This window comes from Apteryx mantelli, chromosome Z (genome assembly GCF_036417845.1).
Source record: "Apteryx mantelli isolate bAptMan1 chromosome Z, bAptMan1.hap1, whole genome shotgun sequence".
Lineage (NCBI taxonomy): Eukaryota > Metazoa > Chordata > Aves > Apterygiformes > Apterygidae > Apteryx > Apteryx mantelli.
The window spans coordinates 87,526,405-87,549,670 of record NC_090020.1 but is presented as its reverse complement, the minus strand read 5'-3'; the positions used below and the strand labels follow the sequence as shown (position 1 = coordinate 87,549,670).

Sequence of the window (23,266 nt, the reverse complement as noted above, 5' to 3'; positions counted from 1 at the left end):
GTTCTCCCACCTTCCTCAAGTTTCTTCAGTGTATAGCAAAAGATGACCACTTACTCTTTTTAACTTTTTTTGTTTTACCAAAGAAATAAGCAATTTTCAGTCTGAAAGAAGACTCAAAATGGTAAAGATCAGCGCTACTGGATTCTATTGCTTCTTCTACATCTGTTGGAAAACAAGCGTTCCTGAAATAAAAGGCTATATAGGAGTTTTTGCTAAATGTTACACACACACATATAGTATGCTGTATACTACTATAATAACATATTATATATAAAAACTATACACATATATATAGAGCATTATAGAGTGTGTGTGTGTGTGTGTGTATATATAAAACAGTATAAATAGTATTTATAAATGTATATGGTATATATATATGATGTGTATAAGAATATATACACACACACACACACACACACACAGAGGCAAGGAACAGGTTGAATTTGTTTTAATAAGAATTCAGAAAAGATGATGCCATTATAAAACTACTTCAAAAGCATTTTGAAAAGTTTACAGATAAAAGATAAAAGAAAGAATAACAGAAAAGGTATAAAGTGTTGCGTATATTAATACCAAGCTTTCAGTTCCTGTTACACACTGTATTTGTTGAATTTAACAAACCTACCATTTACAAGAAAAACCCAGGCAAGCTGCACAAAACACATTCCTGAAAAAATTATTTTAAATCACCGTTACTGTGAGACTTGGCAAACTAAAAACCATATAAAATGCAAACCATATCTAGCAGCAGCTAAATAATCCCAAGAGTAGAATCTATGCTAGTGAAAAATTAAAATGAACAAGACGAACTTTAAGTTTATGGCATCTCATTAAAACTGGGATGGGGAAGCACCACGCAAAATGAGCCACTATTGGACCATTACTAGGGAGAGAGTTGTATGTTCTCATTACAGAAATTCATCAGTAATTGCAAAATGGAAAAGAAAAATATGGCAAAGAATGGAATCCTTATCATTAAATTCCTAGAGCCTTATTTATGTATTGATCTGAAGTCACTGCGGGCAGCTGTTTGCTTTGCTTATAGCATTCTCTATTCCTGAAGCAAAATGCCAAGCACTTCCTCGCAAGAGCTCAGCAGGACTACCATAGCTGTACTGCGGAATTTGCTCGATAAAATTAAATTTAGCGGGAACGCTTCTTCCAACACAGGATGAAAGTCTACCCATCGTTCAGCACTTGAACAAACTAGTAACAGCCAAGAGACAACGAGAACTGCAAATCAGTGGTGCAACTTAGTACAGCAATGACGGAACGGACCTCTCCCATCCAGACCAGCTCCAGCTGGGGCTACTGGAAGAGGATCCTGCATTAGCCACACCACAGGGACCGGCGAGACCGAAGGAAAGCTCTAACTTGCCCAGGACGCTTCTTCAGTTCCTAATCAACTGACTGCTCGTAAAGGTAGAGAATTTTAGCAGTTAACTTGCAAAATGGCTCAACACGATGTAAGCCAGCCAAAGCTGTTCACCGCACGTTGGGTTTGTCACATACTTACACCATATTATAAAGGGAAGGGGGAAAAACCAAACAGAATTTCAAAGGAATATTGTTCTGGGGCATCGTGTTTTTCCTCTTATAGATATTCTTTTTTGTGAGCTTCATTTCAGCCCAAATACTCGCCAACATAACACAGTCACAGGCTAATGCAAGGCTAACTGGCAGAGGCACAGCAACAGGCGCCGCTGAACGACGGAATAAGGAAACGGAAGCAAGACCCACCCCAAATGTTTAACCTAACCAGGGCCCCAAACAGGCAGAAACGGCAGAGGTATCCGGGATAAAGTCCTTGAGCTTTCCTTACCTGAACTACAGAGTCAGAAGACAACGGAAGAAGGTAACATTTTCCCCTGATACCACGTCCGGAAAACGTTGCTCTTCAAAGGCAAAGAGCAGCGGTGGTTTTCGTGAAGCAGAAGGTGAGACCACGCAGGGCTCCAGGCTCACGCTCAAACCCAGCGCCCGGCACCTGACGCCAACGCGCAGAGCTCCGTTCACGGATGTGGAATTACTGAATTACTAAAAGCACGTTACTCAGAGGTTTCTCTGGGAGCAGTACACTAAACCATGCTTCAAATTCTCAGAGTTTCAGGACATGAAAAATCAAATACTGTGAGGACGCTGTCTGAGCAATCTACCGTTATCCTGCCATTAATCTGCCCATCAATTCTCTAACGGCTCTAAAAGTTTTTACTGAGTGCCCCAATACTTTCTGCCCTGAAAGTTTGATATCTGCTGTCCTTTTAAAATTCATTATACAGCGTCACCGGTTCGGGGGGTGGAGGGAGAGCATTTCCCACACAGCGACAATGTCCGAGACCGCATGGAGGGATTCACTAGGGAATCACTATCCCTTGCACCCGGCACCGGAAACTGGGCTCACATGCTCTGTTCTCAGCTCTTCATGTATAAAAAGGTAGAGAATTCAGAAAGCAATGATGAACAAAACTGAAAAATTGTAGATGGGAGGCTGTAGTTATATCTTATAACCGTTAACACAGCTGGGGCACGACCTTGGCATTTCAAGTTAATATTGTAGAAAAACGATGACAAATCAACGCAGCATGGGATAAATACACAGAGAAAACACCAATAACCTCTTCTGTCACTGCGTAAAGAAAAAAAGAACCAAACAGTTACGACGCTTAACAAAATAAAACTTTTACGCAGCTGAACGGGAAGTATCAGATGCCACAATTAAAATCGGAGAAAGACGTTTTTCCTCTCAGAGCCGCGGCCAGGCATCGACCTAGCAGAGGGAGCAGCCCGGCCAGGTCTCGCCCCAGCTGCCTGGTGCCTCTAACACGGAGCCTCCAGCTCCTCCCGCCAGCAAGGAGACGCAGCTCAGCTGGACGAACGAACTGGTAGATCTGTTCAGACTTTTAACCATCACAGGCAAAAGCCTTAAGTAACTGCATTTTTAAATCAGCCAAGTGCCTAAAGTCACAGGCCTCCACACTTGCAATACAAGAAAATACCGAAAGGAGTTTGGTGGTCTTCCCCACAGAGGTGTATATTTTATTTAAATTCAGTATTAGTAAACAAAATGCTTTATTTCGTTTCAGGATTATTCACTGTGAAGTACTGCTGCTCACATAGCTCACATTTAAAGACCAGTAATTCACAAAACTAGAGCCAACAGATTTCTAAAGCCTAACTGCAGCTGGGAACTATTTCTGCCGACAGCGATAAGCACGAGAGGCAGGTTTGGGAAACCCTGCTGCAGGGTACAATATTAAGCAGGTCGAGAAGAATATAATTAACTGGCAAATTGTTCACTAATATTGTCTTTTATTACAGACACTACGAACCACTCAAACCACACGGACCTTAAATTACATCTATAACTATTTCTTCTTTCTTCCCCCCCTCTTCATTTTCCTCTCCTACCTACTCTTCTCTTCTGTTCAAGAAGTCCTACTTTTTCCTTCTGTCTTCTCCTCACCAGCGGCAGTTTTGCCTTCTGTTCAGACTTTTGGATTCCACTATACACCTGTCTTTCCACAACACGTTTTTCCATACATGTGCAATTAAGAGATACAACCTTCCTGTACCGTAAGGACATAAACACGCTGGAGCGCTGCAATGGATTTACATTTTCTCTGCAAGCTACCCCACTGCTTATAATACATCCCAGAAAACTGCAGCCATTTGAGATACAAAACCTGTAAGAGCTCAAGATGCAAAATGTATGCAAGTCTTGCAACCATGCTGCAGAATTACCAACAATATAGCAAAAGAGCTAGAAATGGTCATGCACTGCTCCCAAAATGTTAGCTTCAGCCTCCCCACCTCTGCCTCCGGAACAGGAGGAAATCACGGACAGCTTTAGGACATGCTAGAAAGCAACTGCTTTTGAAAAATGTTAACTGTTTGACTTCTATAGGAATTGAACATGGATAATACCACAAAAAATACAGCAGCTGTAATTAATCCTCTCAAACATCATTTTTTCTAGTGTATGTTTAAAGTATGTTTCTCTCTTAAAATTGGTAAAGACTGTAACCGTTATTTTAAAGAATGCCTTGGCTTGTTAAAGACTGAAAGCAGCCAAACCTCGTTTTTCAGCCTCGAAGACATACTAGCTTAACTTCGCGAGCTGCCCCAGGCCACGTTCTGGTCTCACCACACCTAACCACCATCACACCCAGGTCACAGCCATTTACGGAGCCACATGCACATGTTTTACTGATCAGTAAACCGCCCTCTTAAACAGCACTTTTCCAGCCCATTTCTACGGGAAGGACAGGCTCACGCAGAGACCGAGCCACACTCCGCAGCGGCTCCTCATCGACAGCGAGGAGGACGCGGGAGCGAGCAAGCACAGCGCTGGCGAATGAAGGCAACACCCCACCGGGCCCGCGCGCGGAGAGCGGGGAGAGCCGAGACACCGCGGTTAACGGGCACCGAGCGCAGAAGCAACGAAAAGCAGCCTGCTGACTACAAGTCACAGGTGTGCTGATTACCCCCCAAATTTGAAGCAGCTGTAGATTGAAGGAAGAAAGCTATTTTTATTATTGGCTAGCTTTGCCTTAATAGAGGGAATTGCAAGAGATTTCTTCCTTCATATCTCATGATAAATTACTCAGATGTTTTACTGATCGATAAATCAAGAAAAGGTTTTTATTATTTATCGTCATAATTTCCAATACAAACCCTGTTGACACGTTTCTGTTTTGGCTCTAAAAACTAACTGCTGGCTGATCCTGACACAGGTTCTCGTGACAGATAAGGAGGCAGAGAGTTAGTTTAATGGTTTTGCTGCCTCCAGAAATCTTTCCTGAAAATAACTCCAGTTTGGCCATTCCTACCAACTCTCCAACATTCATTTTGCTACAGTTTAAAGACATATCAGAATTTAGCACAGCAGCCTCTTAATAAACAGTTCCAGGATTGGACCACAGTATCCAAATACCCAAGCACAAAGCGTATTTGGTGTGGAATGGGACAGCCTGGTACACGATTTTACAGAATGTTATGTAAATATAAAGCTAATATTTTCTAAGAGTTAAGGGAAAAAATTGCTAGTGTACAACAAGATAGCTTTCCCCATATTTTTGTATACCCAAGTTTTCTTACTTTCTTAATGTGAACAATATACATTTTCTATTTCTTTTCCTGGTTCTTTCAGACAAAGTTATCATAAAGATTGTTTATTCATATTTACAGATGTTGAATTTGAGAAGTTTGACAGTATAATACTTGCATATAACGCCAGTTAGTCTGAGTACGGTATTAGCACCTACTGTCCCACCATAGAACTGACACCAAAGATAATATACATTTCTAAATGGGTTTTGTGCCATCAATATCAGAGGCCACTCCAAAGAACACAGCGAAAAGGTATATTCCATAGCAAAGTGAAATCCGATCACTGAGCATACTGAGCACTATTTAAGAACATGTTAAAAAAAAAAACCTAAAACACTTATTGGTTTCTGATTTGTAGGCATTACACTGATGTAATATCCCTTCGTTACGATTCCCAAATTAGTATTGCTGGTTATGTATATTGCCGTACTCCTGCCAAAGGAGCAGTAAAATACGACAGTGTATGACTCAAGGGGGCATAAAAGTCCCCAATTTTCCATTCAATCGAGAGAGGCTGATTCCTGCTACGCCACGCTCCCCCTCAGCACGCCGTGCGCTTGGGCGCCTGCCACCATCAACAGCGCGAGGCGGCCCGAAGCACCAGCAATCCCCGCGGTGCCCTGAAACTCCCTGTAACTCGACCACATAACACAGCGTGCTCAAATGACCAGAGACGGTTTCTGAAAGCCACTAAATGTTTACCTGACCCCTTGTGAACTCTTAATAAAATACTTGGCCGTATGGGCAGGCAAACAACAGCTAACATTTATACAAGCTACGGTTCCCACTGAGAGCACATCGGCTGTGTCCGGCTACCAGAATTACAGCTCCTCTCTCACCAAGCCTCCTTATTCTGCAGAAGCTGACGGTGCACTGCAGAAAACCAAAATTTAAACCAGTCTCAGCAAAAATGTAGAATCAGTCCTTTGTTTAAAAACTGCATAAAAGAGCTGTAACAGTACTTTTAAAAGTCCCTTCCTCCTGAACTGTGTGTTTGTGTCCTATAAACTGCCAGGAATGAGAGAGGAGTCGCGCTAAGCACCTTCCCCGAGCACTCAGTTGTATTACATCAGGACCCGTCAACACGTTTATCCCGGACCATGATGCAGCACTTGGGGTATGCGGCCGATGAAGACTCATAGACCGAGATTAAACAAAAGAGAACAATGACACACAAAAAACCCCCCGACGCTCGCGGGAGGCCGAGAAACAGGCCGTGACACGCTCAGAGGGAGCGTGCTGACATTCAGTCGGACGCAGGTTTCCAAAGGTCCCCGAGTAAGTCCCACCAACCACCCGTCTGATCTCACCAACGCTTATGTTCATGATTACCCTTGGCAGTATTTGAGACAGTATTTTTGCTCTAATGATTTTCCTAACGTAAAAAAAAAAAAAAAAAAAAAAAATCCCCCAAACAACTGATACCTTGTAAGAATTCTAAATGCTGTGTACATCCTAAGCAAAACCGCACTACATATGTTATTTATTACAGCACCGAGGAAAACCAGTCATGCACCGATCATAGAGAAATTAGAAAACTAGCTTATGCTCAGGCCACTGAAATGCTGATTAATGGACAGTTAACTAAGTAAGACTTTTTAATTTCTTAAAATAAATTATCCTTTTACTAAGACACATGATCAAACACTTTTTCCTTTTTTTTCGCCAAGACAAAGAACCTTGAGAAACTTCTACCCGACAGCTTGTAAAGGTTAGAAATAACCCATTTGTTAGGAACAAGAAGGAGAGCCAAGATCATACTGACTTGCTGCTCTTCCATGCTTCCGGTCGGGAAGTGCACAGGAGCATCTGTCCCCAAAGCCCCTTGTTCAGAAGCCCCTTTGCAACTGAAACTGTATTTTTTAGGGAGGAAGAATGAACTGTCCTAGTTTATACCTTGAACCATTTGATGAACCATGCTATTATTAGACTTCGCTGTTCCTCAAAAAAGTGACCTTTTGGAGAGTTCACAAGCTGATTCAAAAATCCACATTCTTATCCTGGCTCAAATGTTATGAAAGAAAATGAAAAATATACTGAAAATGGAAATGAAAAACATATTTTAACTATTTCATTTCACCAGTCATGTTCAATGATTTTATTCTGTAATATAACTTCTTTTTGTTGGAATTTATAAAGTTGTGAAAACTCAACTCAGAATACTGACAATTTTGGTTTAATCAGTTCTTAGAGAAAAGGTTGATTATAAATTCAGGTAGATCAGCCAGAATTATTTCCTGCAAGGTCGTTATGATGGGTAGTTATTTATGTACATTCACAAGCAGTAGTGTAACTGGTAATGTAATTTTTCAGGGTGAAAAATAAAGAACAGAAAAGAAAACTTTTAAAAGTTTGTTTCATATCGCGCATATTTTTTTAAAGATCAGCTAACAACTGTTTTTCCAGGAAAAGAGATAACACGTGCTTGTTTGTCTCCTGAAATTCTGCACAGTGAGTTGATGCACACCTTTACACTTCATTATAACAAGTAAGGAAGGCCAGAAACCCCAGGAATACTTGCTACAAATGTCTGGTCAGAAATGCTAATTCCTGTAAAAATCCAGAACACAGCAAAGGGCAAGGAAGAGCCGCAGCCGGTTCCAGCCCCCCGAAGCTCGTTGCGGGGGGATTACGTGCCGCAGGAAGGGCGGCAGCACGAGCCCTGCCGCCGCCAGCCGCAGAGAGCCGGGTCGGCGCTGCAAGCCGGGCGCTCGGATGCTTTTCCCCTCCTCCTCCGGCGCGGCTCGCGGCTCGGACGCTTTTCTGCGAGCGCCTTCTCCAGCGCCGTCACTGCTCTGTTCTCCGGCCAGAGTCAGGGCACCAGTAACAGCGCTGCCCAGACGTAAAAAGGAATTAAACAAGTATTTCTGGAGCACGCGCAGGGAACAGATCACCTGCGAGTTCTCAAAATGTGTTCTGCAAATTCTGCTTATAGACTTGGGATTTCCTATACAAAAGGAGGCTGCTGTTTTCCTGCACAAGATTTTTTAAGACAGAAAAATGCCTTGCTGCACACCCTACAGTTAAAAAGTTTAATTTCCTTCTCCTCAGTTTCCATATGCTTTTAGAATTATGACACAGGAACTATTTAAGCTAGGATTATTCAGTTTTTCCTGCCATAATTCCAAATAAATAAATAAATAAATTGTATTGAAATTTCACCTAGTTTTTCTTATCGGGAAGAATTAAGCAGGACCGATAAATTTGAAAGATAACAGGTTCTACTGTGGGATGAAGATGCATCTGTTTAACGGAAAATTAAACTACTGCTTACATTTTGAAGCACAGAGACACCCTGCAAACTTGTGCAGTTTAATTCACTGCACGCAACTCACAGTATTTACATTCTAAATAAAGAGAACAAACAAATTCTCTACAAAGACCCTTCTGCCTCTCCATTTTTTTTCTTGTTTCTCCTAAGTTAACAGAAAATTACAAGCAAAAAGAACTAGCATTAACACCAGGCCAGCACAAGCCTCACCGTGGGGATGCCAACAGCAAGACACTGCGCGCACACGGTTTTTGTTGTCAGTTCTGTCATTAAACACACAGCAGGTGAGATTTGCCTTCACCTGAAGATGTTCGCATTAGGGCAGATGTTGCAAAGCCAAAAAGATTTTTAAAAATGGCTATGTTGGACAAAAGCAATTCTTCAAAATCAGCTTTCCCCATCTCAGGTTATGGCTACTGCGAGATTTTTCCAGACTCGTCTAGCACATCATCACCTACAAAGCCCACATCTGCAAAGAACAATACATTAGATTTCGCTTGCTTAGTTAAGATCAGACACACTTTAATACTGGAAATTAAAAATGTGCAATAGATCTTAAACAACCTCACCACAAAAGCATTAACTTCTGAAAAGGCCTTCTGTTTTGGCTGTGTACCTACGCACACTAAGTAGTAGCTGCTTTTTTGCATTCATGCTGCATGGATTACTAAAAACTAAAAGGCTAGTATATAGCCTTACATCAAAGAAGTAGAATTTGTTTCAAATTGCTGCAATTTATTTCATTATTAAGCTTTTGTGCTTAGTGTTTAGCACACAAAAGCATATTTAGGCTCCAAATTACACACAAAATGTAACTAATTATGTTTTATACGCTATTTCCATTTTAACTCTTAATTTTTTTTATTTTTTTTTTGCTTTTTATTACTGCTGTATATGTTATTGGTGTCAGATTAATTTTCCAAAATTCAAAAATCATAGGATTAGTCTTAAAATAAAGTTTTGTCCCTCTCTGAGGTGCTTACTGAACCACACTGCATAGGTTCATCACGGGATCAGAAAAAAAAGCTTCAAGAGCAACTTTTTTTGAATGTGAATCAATGCAACAAGCAAATCTCAGAATTGTCACCGAAGTGCCATCGCCTCGCACTTTCGACCTACTGATCCTCAGCCTCCGGGATCCACGTTCCAGCCCCATCCAGGATCGCTCGTGAGGATTTCTCACAGTGAACCAAAGAACGAAGCCCACCTTTTCGGAGCTGTGTCGGCGTGAGCAACGCCAGGAAAATGTACACAGATTTGCATGGCCCCTCCAAAACCGCTTTTCCTCCCCGACCCCCAAGCGGCTGCTACGTAACCAGGAACAAGCTTTTTGCTCAGAGCATGGACGAACACCCGTTCCCACCCCGCTCGCCCCATTCACCGCGTCCTTCCCGCAGAGCTCGAAGCCGACGCGTGTCCGGGGAAGGCTCAGTTTACAGTGCCGGCTTTCGGCAGCACTGGCACGAGCGAGCGGGAGGCAAAGCAGCCGAGCTGCGGCGCGGCAAACAAGAGCACCGTCCCTTCCTTTCGGTCCCGTCCTTTCCACCACGGAGCACTCCAAAGCCTTGCCCTGCCTGGGAAACACCTGCAGCCGCACAGGCTGGCAGGCATAACCCGAGGCTGGAGGACTCGCCACCACTCCTGAGGACGTCAGAAAGCGTCTGGGCGTCCATTTGCCAGCAGCGAACAGTCGGAAACCGTCAGCGAGCGGAGACCTGCCCCCAGACTCGTCCCCGAGCAGATAAGTTCTCCAACGTAGCTACTCGGATGGGCAAACCTCCTTGGTGGCACCCAGGCCATAGCGGGCTTTGAAGGTGCGTGGTGTCAGCGAGGCTTGCATCTGTCCCCAACTGCCTGTCCTCCTCCTCCTCCTCCTCTTCCACCCCTTCCCAAGGGAGCTACTGGTTTGCTGCTGTGGCTCCAACAGGACTTTGGCCAACGTTAGCGCATCGCAGTCAGCACGGACACACGGGGCGTCCCATCTACGCACAGACCATGCCCGAGATGAAAACGGCCCCGGGCAGCCAGAGCTTCCACTATCCCAGATGAGTTATCCCAGAAGCTGAAGCCTTTGAAGTTAGGAAGGCTACAGGTAAGGAGGAGATGTTAAAAGCAACGTGCCCTTAAGCATTAGTCATGCTCAGGTGAATGGCAAAATTCCTGCTTCAGCGCAGTAAGATTTAGCCACACATCTTCGAGTCACAAAGACCTGCCAAAATCTTACATTGCTGTCTGAATCTTCCACAAACTTGTGTGACAAAAATAAATTAGCGGGACCTGTTGGAGGACCATACGCAGATGCCTTTGCTGTCTTCACTGAGCGGTTTGCAGCGGTTGTGGTTAGTTCTTGGCAGGAAGCAATTCGTGTCCCTCTTGGTCGCTCAGCTGGTTTCTCATTTGTATTTGGTAAGTTTTATCTCTGCAGGCAGGGAACAGACGCTGCAAGAGGCAGGCAAGGGAATCGGGAAAGCTGCTCATACCACACTTGTTGTAAGCCGTATAAATAAAATATATAGATTTTGGAGTCAGTCTGTAGCAAGATTAGTGCGCCTTGAAAAACCTCTCTTGCAATCCTATCATTTATAATCTACAAATTTATAATTTAAGTACTTATTTTGTGCCAAATCAATGAGTATTTGAAAATTAATTAACCTCTATGTAATTTTATTTCTCTTTACCTAACAGCCAATGTTAGCAGTTTAACAGAAAATAAGATACAACCTCCATATATATATATATATATATATATATATATATACATATGCACATATTTGCTGTAGAGTACTTCAAAACTGGAAGCTCCAATGACAAATTGCTTTCTAGAAGCCAGGAGAGATGTTCTGAGTGCACTGCAAAGGCTATGCTTTCAGTATCATCATCATCATATCAGCTCAGTTCTTCAGGAGTCAGGTACGGATATGCTTCAGACAAAAAAAGGAGATTCTTGGGAATTGCATTAAACCAGCCCATCCAGGTTGTCCTATAAACTCGTTGTTTCAGAAGGTATTTACTCGCCAAGAGCGGGCAATTTTTTCACACAGACACCGTTTGTAGGACAACCTGAATGGGCTCGTTTAATGCAATTCCAAGTACCTGAAGCGGGACGTGGTTCCTCATGCCAGCACAGAGCCCGGATCGCTCTGCGCAGGAACAACACACGCACCAGGGCAGGAGAGATGCCACGAAGCCTTCAGGTGCTGAAGTCCAACACAAAAGCACAGAACTTTTGGCTCGTCACCTGCCGTCTGCACAGGAAGAGGAACCCTGAGATCCATCAAACGTGCTGCTTCCCACCGGTGATTCCTGCCCAGTTGTCTCCAGCAGGCTCCAAGGCACCAACGCTCTCCAACACCCAGCTACGCGAATGCTCTTGGTTCAACACGACGGGCCCAAAACTCACTGCGCCCCAGGCAAATCTTTTATCTACCCAGAAAGAGATGATTTATTCCATTTCCGGAAAGCTGTGGATTCAAACATTTTTTAGCTTTTCAAATATGTGTTGGAAATGATTCATAAAGCAATAAATGGCCTGTAATGCAATTCTGGTAAACGTGACCCAAGCACCACGCTAGTGTATTGCTAGGTAAGAAACCCTGCCACAATTGCTGAAATCAGAGCTAACTCTTAAAAATGATGATTGACTGTGTCACAGGTGTGATAAATCTAAAAAGCCAAGGCTGATACTGCTATCCAAGCAGATCGCATTCTGGCTAATAGTTTCTAAATCCACACTTTTATATATTAGAATATTCAGAGAGAAATCCATTAATCTTATCCATTTATCATACTAAATTTTTGCAAGAGCACACACTTTGCCTACCTTCAGACAAAAGACACGGATTCTGTAAGACACAATAACGGAGATCCATATGGTGAGAGATTCAAAATACACAGCATATTTGCCAGTTAAAAGAGAATATGTTGCTCCAGAAGGAAACGCTTCAGAATAAGATTTCCATTGTTATAAGAGAAAAGAATACTGACAGCTGGTGTTTCGCCAAATATCTCATTTGCACTCAATATTAATGCAGCTAATATTATGCAAATAACTCAAGTTTGAAGACATTTTGAAGTTGCATTTATCTTATTCATTTGAAAGAACTAACTAATCTGAATGGTCACAACACGCCATCTGCAGCCTGCTGAATTGCAAAAGAAATGCTAGATATCTAGGCTAAGAAGGGAATCAACAGCCCCTAGCAATGCCTTTGGGCTAGCAGCAAATTCATGCGCATTCTTATTTTTCATTAACGATTTTTTAAAAAACACAGAGAAACCATTAAAGCCAAAGCGGACCTTGCAATTCAACCATGCACAACTACTTCACTAATCCGTCCAGGGCTGGGAACCTCTGCAATGGATTGCTGAATTCTGAAAAGCTCTGTGTGAGCAACCACGCTGCCGCATACCCGCAAGCTGCATCACCGAGCGAACGGCAACCGTTTCCCAACGAGCAGAGTTCACTTGTGTTTATAATAATTCAGCGCGCTGGCAGGCACCCTGCCACAGAGTTTCTAAAAATAATGAAGCGTTAGCAATACAGCGACTACAACCGCCTCCTCTCCCCAACCTTTAGAGGAAGCGTGCAAGATTGTATGGGTGTAAATTGAAGAAGATTCTGTTTCATTTTTCAGCAATAAAATCTAGCTCCACTTTGATGGAATTTGGAGCAAATAAACGTCTTCTGGAAATGAAAACCCATGCTTGAAGCAGATTTCAATTAACTAAGTAGCACATTAGTAACTTAAAATCTTTTACAACACAGGTACCTACAAGACAAATGTATCACTGCTAAAATGCACAAAAACTAAATTTGGTGAGTTTTTCACCACCCAAGATGATACATACAAAACTTAATGGATATAACTCTTAGCTTTAATAATGCTTTATATTTCATTCAGCAACATGAAAATATTTAACTGTGACTTTAAAAAAAAGTTTAAATAATATTGCTATGCTATCCCCATAACTTGATATGATCAGCTCTTTACTTTTACTGGTTAATTTTACTTTTTTTTTTTTTTTTAAACTTTACTGTTTTACTACCTCTTTTACTTCACTTTTGACCTTTGCTTACTGGATATGTAGCAAAAATAATTTCAAAAACAGACCAAAGAAGAAAATCTGGTTTGGGGGGTGGAGAGGAGGAGATAGATGAATTCTTTTAAACACTAACTTAAGGTACAACTTAGGCAGTAATGTTCTCCAGGAGGATTATTAGCAGTCTCTAAATTTTTGTTTGGAAGGATTTTCACTGGTTGATGAATACCTTTCTTTTTCATTTTATAGCAGTTAACTTTTTGTAATAAAAGCATCCAAAATATCACACTCCAGAGCTTCACGTTTCTTTGTGACCAGCAGTATGATGAATGCCAAAATTAATGCGGAATAAGTAGGCTCCTGTTGCCTTGCTTAGATTCATTATAAATACTAATACCATATATCTGTTCTTTGATATTAAACACTCCTTAAATAGGAGGGTTAAGAATATAAGCTTAAATAAATAACTGAAGAAAAAGCTAATCAGCACGTACAAACTTACAGCTGAATCTCCCTTCTACTGGAGATAAAAATCCCACTTGTAATAAAGTTTATATCCTCTCATTCTTTTCTAGAACACACAAAATACATCCTGGAAACGCTGGTCCCGGGGAGGTTAATTCTCTGCAACGGAGCTGGAAACGGAGGAGGAAGCTTTTACCAAAGCAACTGAAAAACTGGCCAATTTTACACCAAACTGCACAGTGCGGTACACAACTAATTTGCACGACTGACCTAATAGGAAACAGATTTTCCCGCTGGCCTTCGTTTCCAGGATGCTGCCGATTCATTTCTCAAGGCCTGAGGAATCGGCCTCACTCTCCCACTCATATAAGGCATGTTGCTGGCTTTATAGTGTCACAAGATTTAAAGAGAGTGAAGGTGAGATTTCCATTTTTCTTTCTTTTTTTTTTTTTTGGGTGGCTGGGAAACCTGCATGGTCCTACTGTTGATTTTATTGACTTTTTTTCTACACAACTGCTGTCATTGGGGGGCTACCATACCACCCTGTTAAATGAAAAAAACAGAAAAAAGCACCAGACTTTGGACGAATGTATGCAGTAACAGCTTTTACAAAGTGATTTAGTTCTGAAACTAAGTAAACAGGATAAAATCTGGATTTAGAATAGCTTTTTTGAACTAGAACAGTCATAAAAAGTGTCCATTCTTCATTACTTGACAGCTTTCCTCAAACAGAAAAAACAGCTGAACACTGCAAAAAGCAATTAACACTATGTCTGTTTTATTGTCGGTAATTTTCTGTGGCTACATCCATGCTGAAACCGCTCCGCTTGGCACCTCCAGCGTTAAGACTGTGTCAGCAATTCCATTATAAATTCAGGGCCTTATAAACTCAGCTTTAAAGAGATCACCGTGTACTGAAACTCAGCATACAATTTTTCCATGCAGGAGCAAATGGTTTATTACTGCTATAAAAAAAAAAAAAAAAAAGAGTGATGTTATTTCCAGCCCTTCTATTCAGTGTTTTATTCTGGTTTCTTTACAGAGAAATAGCAAAAGATATGGCTTTCATGGAGAAAAAGTACAACCCTCCAGCAGCGAAGCCTAATAAAACGCAAAACGGCTTCCCAGGGAGCTCTGGAAGCGGGTAGGGACAGAGGGCACTGCTGGTTCCTGACTGTCTGGAAACCTGACTAGGAGAAGCATTTCTTGACTCTGCACGCCGATTTACACGGCGTCGGAGGTGCTTTTGTGCTCCCTCCTCGCAGGGCGAGTGCGCATCCTGCGGCAGGACAGGGGAGCCTGGGCGTGCAAGGAGGCATGTGCAAGCTCCACAGGGGGCAAATTAAGGAGGGGGTCGGATGATTTCTGAAAAAAGGCAGAAACTGCCTATAAAAGGAAGACCCACAGCAGGCTGTAAACCATGGCAGAGCCCAGAGCAGAAAAGCACGAGGGAGCAGAAGGAGGGAACGCCTGGAGAGGCGCTCACCCAGGCGCGGGTGCGCCGGGAGCAGAGGTCTTTGGATCTTTTCTTTGGAAAGAATTATCTGCCTCTGAAATAACTCTCCCCTTTCTGCTTTAGGAAATCTTTAAAGCCTCATGACTACGCTCCTGGCAGAATGAAGAGCAGCAAATAAACCGTTAACACTTGGGCCTCTCTTGCTTTGCACCGTTTGAACCTCTGCGCTGCACTCAGCAATTGCTTCTGAAGTGGAAGCACAAACCGTCCCGCACAGCTCAGCCGTAAGCGTCATATTCTGAACATCGGGAGAGTGAACGCAGCCAAATCCAGCTTTCTACACAGCTAACTGCCACTGTATCCGGATGGCTGGAGGGATGAGTGGACAGACAGAAGGAACCTCTCCGATGCCAAGTGCGTTGTCGCTCTCCGTGTTGGCGCTTAACGGAGCGAATGCTGGTTCTCACGGAGCTCATCAGCCACAGGAAAACCAGAGAGGCAGATGAACAGCTACGAATGTTCATGAGGAACAGGTTTGTCCCCGTTTTGTCTATTCTTTGGAGCTCCTGGGCACGTGGACTTGGATCAGAAATTATAAGAGAAGCAACTAAACCTCTCTTCCAAATGAAAACCACCACCATCTCCTGTACTTACTGCAAAAATAGCAGAGTGGGGGCCAGCCAAAGATGATGAAAGATGTAAAAAGGAAGTACTGAGTATCGTGTCAAGGACAGGCTGGGGAATGACCAGAGGGGTCAGCAAGAGCAGCAGCACTAAAACTAAAGTTATAATCTCTATCTCGAAGCATTGCATTAAGTAGGCTGAAATAAATCATCTCTTGAAATGTTTACTTGAGTGCAGAAAAAGAATCCCTTTTCGTTACATTCAATCTTTAAAGATGTCCAGCAGTTTTTTGTGCGATGATCGGCAATACATAATCCATTTAATTTCTCAATCCCATCTCAGGAAAGACACTTTCTGAATTTGCCTTAGTTTACATCAAAACATTAAAGGCAAAGCTTTCAATGGATTTTATTAGCCTAAATGGATCGGCTTATGTACAAAAGAAAAAACAAAAAATTCAGTCTAAATGAATTTCATATTAACCCAAAACATCTATTGTTTTGCAAATCGCACTGGTGATAATACAGAGCATTTTTAATTCCTCCACTGCCCTTTTTCAGTACCACAAAAGAGCGTGCAGCTAACGAAGCGAGGCACGCAGCACGCACAGACATTGCTGCTTGTCCACGGCGAAGCGCTCAAGGTAGGGCAGGTTACAAGATGCAACTGCCAGCTAAGAGAGTCTTTGCAACCCAACTGGATCAAAAGCATAGCCCCGAGACCCGAAGCACAGGAACAGGGAGAGAAGCGCTATGGTGGGAGCACGGTCTGCAGATGTAGCCAAGGAAGGTTTCTCTGCGAAATCATCAGCTGCACAGAACTGCAAACGAGATTTATTTCATTTTTTATTGCATCTTGCAGCGAAGGTTTAGCTAGCTGAGATAACAGTGGTTCAGATGTTTCCTCCTTGAATATCACTGCAGAGAACGATCTGCAGTTACAAGAGCAGGGACCGCGCGCCGGGGCAGCGGCGAGCCAGGGCAGACGCACAGCGACGCAAAGCGGGCAGCACAGCAGCACTAACGCCGACACCTGCTTCCAGTAACTGTGCAATTAGCAGAAATAGCAGGCGAAACTCTGGCTACAGAATAAACATTCATCTACAAAAGCACGGTATGTGTCTTCCTTTAACCTGGCTTCATTTTTTATTTAAATGTACGATATTTTTTCTTCCAAAGTGTAAAATCGAACAACCACCACTTCCCTCATTTGAGATCCTTTTTTTGCCCTTTTTTTCCATCTCTTAGACGGTCTTGGAGTACGGTGCTTCAAGAGCTTTGGACAAAAACTGGGATAATATTAAAGCCCAACCTCTGTGGCAAGTGAAGCGGCACTGTTGGCTTCCTGCTGGATAACACGCGATGCAGTACGTCACGCTCACATCCCTTCTCTGACAAACCGCTGTCCTTATTTTGATGGTCAGCTGTATGGACTTTCCTGCATGGGAAATTTGTACACATTTCTGAACATAAGTTCCCATATATCTGATATTAATTCAAAGTCCAACTGAGGTAGAAATATTGTAGTAGAGCTTCATTTGTGAGAAAGGCCACTGAAACTGTTGACCTCTTTAAACTTACATTTCTAATTGTAAATAAAGCAGAAATGTGTGACCTTTTCTACAGACAATTAAGCATTAGATATTATTTTAGTAACCCTGTTGAACACCAGGACCAGTAGTCCTCTCTCAGTCGATCAGAAATGTCACTGACAGGGCTTTCTCTTCCATCAAATCCTCAAATAAATGATATCCAATATAATCAGTAAAACAGAGACAACTCACCTCTCCAAGTGGGAGACAGAAGATAACGCAGGGTTTTAAGCTGGCCTAACGGTAACACTTTTTCAAGTGGACTGCTATCTCTTCTTTGCCAAGTTTTTCACTTTTAGAATTATACTCTAAATCATAGGAAGACATGAACATAAGAAGGTGCACGTAGGAAGTATTTATGCTCAAGAGGCATCAACGAAACTACAAAACACAGTGAGGAGAGGCACAGAACTGAGGGGAGCACTCATCCCCTCTGGAAAAAGCAACCGCGCACTGAAATAAATTGCTGGGATTCTGTATAAGAATTAAGATTTTCCCAATGCGCAACAACTCTGGAGTCAAGCCCTTGGCGGCTGCTCACTACTGATTTTGCAGGACTCCAGTGAACAAGTCCGCTTCCATCTGCCGCAGCCTGGTTTACAGGAGCTGGCTCTGCTCTAGACGGCCAGCATTATTCCCGACCAAACCCAAAGCCTGCAGGGACACCCGGCCCACGGCAGGCAGCAGCCTCGGGGGACGCCCTCCCACTGAACGACGCGCTCGCATCCCACTCCCCGCCAGGATCCGGAGCGGCAACGGGACGTCTGGAACGGCCCCAACCACGGGGGGACCTGGGATGCTGCGGCTGGTGGAGCCACAGCCCTTCCCAGCACCGTAATCCCCTCCGGAGCTGCGAGTGCCGGCCGGACGAGGCCCCTCTGTGGTGCCCGCGCGGAGCATCCGGGCGCTCTGCAACCCGGGATCGCACCCCACTGCGACTGCTGGACCAGGCTCATCCGAAATGGCCCCAATTCCAACTGCTATCTCATAAGCATGATTACACTCTCTATACTTTCGTAACAAAATTTATTCCAAAATTGTGTCTAAGGCAGGCAGGCAAATAAAAGCTGAGTTGTAAGAAACGTAGAACGACAGAGGTCTAGCGCTGTCATTTCTGTTTAGCAGCTAAATACAATCCAACACTACTACAATATTTTGTCAGGGCACTTTGTGGTTTTTGTCACAACAAAGACGCCATTGTCAGCTCTCTAAACAGTTGTCCAATACATGGGATTTTTGAAGTGTGGTTCCCACACATACAGATTTGCACTCCCAGATCTCGAATTATAAACAATGTAAGTAGTTGTTATATGCCACAGTAGATATACACACTTAGCAGCAGCCGATTGCATTACGTAGAAAATATCAGAGCAGTCAAAAGAATTTGTAACGAGGCTTCCAAATAAAAATGTTCGCAGATTGGGCGCAAGCTCTTATTTTACTTAATATTTTATAATAACTTGTAATGAAATACATCCTGCTTGCCCCAAAACACTTCTGCCTAAAACAGAAGATATTCGAAAGGTCATAAACACTTGGTAGCAGCAGGACTGCAGACGCCCGCATGAATGTTTTCACTCCAGATAAATAAGGCTGTAGCAGCTGCTGCGTACGGCCCCAGGCCCATGCCCTATATCAATCAAATACATGCAAACGAGCTGAACTGGAAGAGTCTAGAATTTTTTTTTTTTTTAAACCCTAACAACTTTAAAACACGGTAACTTTTCCCTCCAGCTTAATAGATCAAATATTTCGGCACACCCTTCCTCAGCATCATAGGTCCTCCAGCAAAAACGTCTACAGGGTAGATTAAAAATGACACCTCAGTGAAGAGGTGTTTTATAAGCAGATTAAAGAAAGCATGATTTTCATCAGACTCTTTTTATTGCCTACACTTCCTATGGCAACTGGCCTGGCCAATCACCTCTATCCAGGACATTTCTGGGGTCAATAAAAATACAAGAAAACCGTATTAGAACAGTAGAAAGAAGTTTCATGTTTCAATTAAACTTCCATTTTGGAAACTTTCTGCACTAAAGAGTCTAAGCCCCATCTGGACCGAGTGCCGCTGTGACCGCCATGCTTCACGGCTGGCTAAATTGATTTCCCATGACAAGTAAAACTAAGGGTATGTAGGAACAAATTTCATAATTCTCGGCTGGAAATACTGAAGTATGCCCTTGGTATGCGACTCACGGCTACAGCGAGGATCAAAGCAGCGATCCTGGGGGGGTTATATTCTGTGGAAGAGAGAACTGCTGCAGAGACCCAGGGCGAAGATGCCCGTCTCCGCGGGCTGCACAAATCCGTAAACCTCTAGCACCGGCCTCGAGGTCTGACCTACTGCAGCTACCTATATAATTGCTTACGGTGGCTCTCCAGGCAGCTGTTATTGGAAAGGAACAAGGGATAATAAATAGAAAATAGAAATTCAGACACGGAATGCGGTAATGCGGGTAAATACGAGCTGTGAAGACTGCACAGAAGTTTGAATGGTGTCTAAGGAATCCCATCAACCGAGTGTGCAGACTGAACGAGACCGGCACAAACGAAACTCCAGACCTAACGCTGTGCTTTGGGAAAACTACATTTGGAGTCAGACCTCACAGTTGGCTTTTCTCTCATCGAATTCTAGATTCAAATACCCTTAATATCGTGAAGTAACTCTATATTCCGGATTAAGACGAGCTCAGCCAAAAATTACATGCAGAAGAAAATAAAAATAACGGAAAAGAGAAAGGAAAGCAGAACTCTTCTTCATGAGGATGAGATAAAATAGTAGAACACTTAACATATTGTGCTATATACACGAAACTTAAATGAAGAGAAAAGATCAGTAAGGTTTCTGCATTCCAGATTTTCCAGCTGAAGTGTTCCCAGGCTGACGGTAAAGACACTACACACCACCAGCTAAGCAAAACCGCTAGCTAGTAGAGATGAAAGGAAGCTTGTATTTCTCTGGCAGGAACACATGCTGTACAGACTTTGTTTTGATTTTTTTTTTTTTTTTCCTTTTTTAACTAAAAGCTTAAGGACATTTTGTGAGTTCCTACTCGCACCATCTTCAGAAGGGCTAAAAAGACGGCGAGGCAATAAGCTTTTTGCTGGGAAAGCTGCAGAGTCATCCCCTGGCCTTGCCACGGCGAGCAGCCGCCCAGCCGGGCTACATCGCGCTGCAGGAAGGCGCGAGAGAAGGCGAACGAACGCCCGAGCGGCGGAGGCCCAGACCTGCCCTCGGGAGCTGCTCGCACAGCTGGAGGCAGCACCCGCTAGTCTATATACAGCAGCGCGGAGCCTGGAAACCCAAGCGGGCAGTGTTAAATTGCACAGTAAAGCAGCTCAGGCAAACGGCTGCTCTAAACCCTTAAGTTTTATCCCTCGTTTAGTCTTTTCAAAAGTGGTTTAAAAACATAAAACTCCAATCCTCTCCCATTACAAGCAAGAAGAACTAGAAGACGAATTTTGTCATCTTAATGCAAAAGCAGAGCAAATACAAATGACAGGACAGTTTACTAACTTGTGCCAAGCTACTTGTACAGTTGTTTGATCGGGACTTGGGGCACACAGAAAACATGTGACAAGTTTGTAATTTACAGAGGTCAAAAGCAAAAACTTTTTTTTTTTTTTTGGTAAGAAAGAAATTTTTCTAACTTTGTGGTACCTTAAAAACAAAGTCAGTATCCCCACCGGAACCACCATACAATTTCTATAGTCTTAGCTGCTAGTGCATTACAATACACACTTTAAATTGTGCAGAGGCACACACATGTGTACATGATACTTAGAAGGTATCGAAGTATTTGCTTTTAAAAGCAAAATGCAATTCCTCACGCAACAAGTTCTTGCCAAGCTGAAAAATTAACAAGCCTATTTAGCTTGACATTTGGTTGCTCCGATTTTTAAAAATCTTTTCAGCTGATGTAACGCTGAATTAAGTAACACATGAGACATTAGGATCTCAAAATATTACGCTGGATGTAATCATAACTGCGAGCACAGTTATTTTAGATCCGAAACAGAGATGATTTGTGGCCTGTTCCAGAGAAATGCAGAACATTCGAGCACTAAGGACGGCAGCTTCGGCTGCTGAGGTTTAGAAGCCTTTGTATGGAAGTTCTGCATGTTAGCAGCACAGAGGAACGAGCGCGCTCGGCATCGTACTCACCGCGGTGCCGGCTGCGGCGGGAGCAGCGGTGCCCCGACCCTCCGCCCCGGCAGCCTGGTTCTGCTCTTCTGGACCGCGGGTCACGAGGATTCGGAAGTGCTGCTGCCTCGTGTTCTGGTCTGGTCTGATTTTAAACAAGCATCCCTGCCCTTGAGGAATCCTCTCTACCGAATTGCTTCTGGACATTTCTGGCCCGTTCCTGCCACTTCCACGCAGTTCTGAATCCACCCCGTCATCCGTGGGGCTAACCCGTTCCGGTCGTGGCTGGACGGGGTAGGAAGTGCTCCTTTCGAGCCGTATCCGCGGATACCTGACCAATCGGTCCCCTTTTGTGCCGGTAAAGCCAAAGTTATATTCGCCCCCGGTCCCCGTTCCGCTCGCCTGCGGTTGCTGCAGCTGAAGAACAAAGAACTTCTTTCCTGAATTCGCCGACATATCCGGCACGTGCTGCAGAGACCAGCGCCGGGGCTCGGGGCTGGGAGCGTTGTTTTGAGCCTCAGAGCCGAAGGGTAACAGAGTCACCTGGGGCATCTCCGCACTCGAAGCACGGTGCTGAATCCTCACACCGCTTATGTTTAGACCTGAAGATGCTTCGTTCGCCTCATCTTCTTGGGCGGCAGATGAAGCATCGTCACTCTGGTTGCTGGAAGGAATAGTACAAAATATCCTGTGATTACAGCAAACGGTCCCGTTGATCTGCTGCCCTAGCTCTTCCGCCAGCCTGGGTGGAGAGTTTCCAGGAGTCACCTCTGGGCTGCTGGGAGAAGAGGAACGGTTTTCAACAGGGGACGCGTAATGCTCCCGAAACTCTGAGAATTTACATGGAAGCGTCTCCTCAGGAGATCCCGGGGTTCCACACTCATCGGCACAGCCGTTCACGGCTTTGCGCTGGAGAGAGATCTGCATAGACGAGCTTCTCGTTGGACGCACATCAATGCTGTTCAGCAGCTGGGGAATAAACATGGATGTACTCCTTTTCAAGGAGCTCACTTCTTGCAAGTCGCCACCGCCACCACCACCATAATCCGCTCCGTGTCGGGAAAAAGCGTGAGGACTGCTTCTTCTTGGCAAAGTGTGGAATGCCATGAAAAAGTCATCTTCTCTCTCCCGGTCGAGGATCTCCGATTCAGGGGCCGTGTTGCTTCGCCCAGAGCCAAAATGAAACCGCAGCCGATGGGCCATGGTTTTGCAGGGAGAAGAAAAGGAGAGGGAGAACAGCAACAACTCAGGCACTGCCAGAAGTTAAAAACCAAAGGCATAAACTCCAAGAAAAAGTGTCCCATCTGCCAAACTGTTAGCAGTGCAGCACTGATAGCGACAGATAGCAGAAATAGCCCAAGTGGCAAGCAGCATTCCAGGCATGATTGGATAAGAGCAATCAGCGCTCCTACACACTGTGACAGAGGGTAGGATGGCGGGCGTCACGTGGCCTGGTTCCCCCTCTCCCAAGTGAGCTGGTGGGGGTTGTGTGTGTGTGGTTTTTTTTTTTAATGCCAGCAAGAGCCTGAAACAGCACCTTCCCAGCTGCTCCTTTTCCATCAGGGA

At 43.8% G+C, this 23,266-nt stretch overlaps 1 protein-coding gene across 4 annotated transcripts in view; it reads right to left on the bottom strand.

Moving 5' to 3' along the window:
• The window catches only part of NEDD4L (NEDD4 like E3 ubiquitin protein ligase), a 206,045-nt gene that overhangs the window by 86,001 nt on the left and 96,778 nt on the right, over window positions 1-23,266 (bottom strand). Inside the window, exon 1 of one of the 4 annotated variants that reach the window (XM_013945925.1) lies at window positions 12,677-12,736. The exons of the other annotated variants lie outside the window; for them this stretch is intronic. The gene's annotated coding sequence lies outside the window, so the exon portion shown is untranslated. Of the gene's footprint in view, window positions 1-12,676; window positions 12,737-23,266 lie in introns of those variants that run through there. 4 annotated transcript variants of the gene reach the window in all.